The sequence below is a fragment of the Pipistrellus kuhlii genome, unplaced genomic scaffold (assembly GCF_014108245.1).
Source record: "Pipistrellus kuhlii isolate mPipKuh1 unplaced genomic scaffold, mPipKuh1.p scaffold_m20_p_8, whole genome shotgun sequence".
Classification (NCBI taxonomy): Eukaryota; Metazoa; Chordata; class Mammalia; order Chiroptera; family Vespertilionidae; genus Pipistrellus; species Pipistrellus kuhlii.
Genome location: NW_023425584.1, coordinates 53974992 through 53976889, shown reverse-complemented (window position 1 = coordinate 53976889; position 1898 = coordinate 53974992). Strand labels below are relative to the sequence as shown.

Below are 1898 nucleotides of genomic sequence, written 5' to 3'. Positions count from 1 at the left end.
AGATTGTGCTGCTATGAACAGAGGGGTGCGTATATCCTTTCTGATTGGTGTTTCTAGTTTCTTGGGATATATTCTTAGGAGTGGGATTACTGGATCAAATGGGAGTTCCATTTTCAGTTTTTTGAGGAAACTCCACACTGTTCTCGGTCTAGACAAGATTTATAGAGAACATATGTTTTGTTTGGTTGGGATCTTGAAAGATGAGTTGGATTCTGAAAAGATTTTTAAAAAAGTGTATTTGTGGGCATTCCAGAAAGCTCATTCAAGCTAGAGGAGAAGTACATAAAACGGAAGTCATGGAAACAGCCATTCCATTTCCATCAGCACAGTGCACTCTACAACGAGACTTAGCAGGCCTTTAAGTGAGGAATTGTACAGGTACTTTGAAAATGCAGTTATATTAGCATTTTCTTTACAATAGCCTTTTCTCCATCTGCTAATCTTGAAAGAAGTGCTTCTTGACCTCATTCTAAAAACTGCCTCGGGTGCTCAACTTCAGAGAGTAATTCCAGCCTTTGTGTCCCCACCTTCTCCCTCAGTTCTAAGGGTTTTTTGCTTTCAATGCTTATTGATTTATAAATGTTTGCTTCCTGCTTCCTCAGGTGCTCAATGTAACTGTTTAGCCTTTTTCTGTAATGAGAGGCAGCCTCCTCTATGAGCCTCACCTGGTGGCCCTGGTGGTCAGGAGGCTCAGTGCCCAGGGCACACAAGAGCTCTAGGTCCTCCCCCCAGAAGAGGGTCAGGACACTGTTACTCTCTTGCACAAGTACCTCACTTCCTGCCTCTTCTTCTTGCACCTGGTGGACTGGAGAAGCTTGGCCATGTCAACCATCCTTCTCAAATAGTTTTGCTCCTCAAGCACCTCTCTTGGCACACAGGACAAGGGAGTCTGTCCTGCAGATCAGCCCAGGACTGCTGGATGCAGCAGCAACAAAAGCTGTGCCCACATTCGATGGTGACAGGGTCTCTCAGGCCATCCTGGCAGATGGGACAGTTGATTTCTTTCGGGAGTCTTCCCAGAGCTGCAAGTCCTGTGAGTCATGTGAATCCCCTGACCTTTTCATTCCAGCTGCCAAGAGAAGCCCTTTCCCCAACCTGTAGCCAGTCACAGCTCAGCTGGACAACCGCTCCTCCAGATTTGGAAGCTCAGAGAACATGCAGCCAACTAAGCAGCTCTCTTGGTCAGAAGAGCAGTCCTTACCTGAAATCATTAGTTGCTATGTGTGAGAAGATATTTCTTCCTTAAATCCCTGGGTTTATTTCAAGTGGCTCCACCCACTACCACAGTCAAACACAGATTTCTCTCTCCTGTAAGAAATAAGATCAGCCCCCAAATTCTGGGGTACTGGTAGAACACAAAACATACTCGGGGGGCCAGGCAGCAAGGCAAATATCTTTACTTCTAGGTAGAAGGGTACACACAGGTGGTCTGGAAGCATGTGCACACCCTGCAGGTATTCTGCTTGGATTTATAATCCCTGAAGCATGTGACCTCATGAGGTGGGGTGGGGGAGATTATAATGGGCTACCCGTCAAGGCCTTGTGTCCAGGGGTATATATATATGCTATAAGCCTGCCTATGACATCACCTGATTGATTCCCTCAATTGTTCTTTCCCAGCAAAGGACCTGAACTTCCCCTGTTTCTCTGTGTCCTCTCTCTGTTTCTGTGCTGAACTTTCTGTTTCAGTGTCAGTACACCTTATTGCTGTAGGTCCTCCTTTGGTTTTCCATGACTCCACTTTTGACACCAGAAACATTTTATTATTTCTGCTTGGTTGCTTCCTGTGGTTAGGGTAGCTCAAACTGCCACGTCTGCCCCACCTGCCTTTGTTTCAAGTTAACCCTCTCAAATTCATACATCTGGTGTTCCCATCTCTTTCAGGGCATCTTTCTGAT

General features: G+C 45.9%; 1 pseudogene; it reads right to left on the bottom strand.

Annotated features, from left to right (window-relative positions):
• Positions 1-395: 395 nt before the first annotated feature.
• On the bottom strand, positions 396-1211 carry LOC118711327 (annotated as a pseudogene).
• Between the last annotated feature and the right edge of the window lie 687 nt (positions 1212-1898).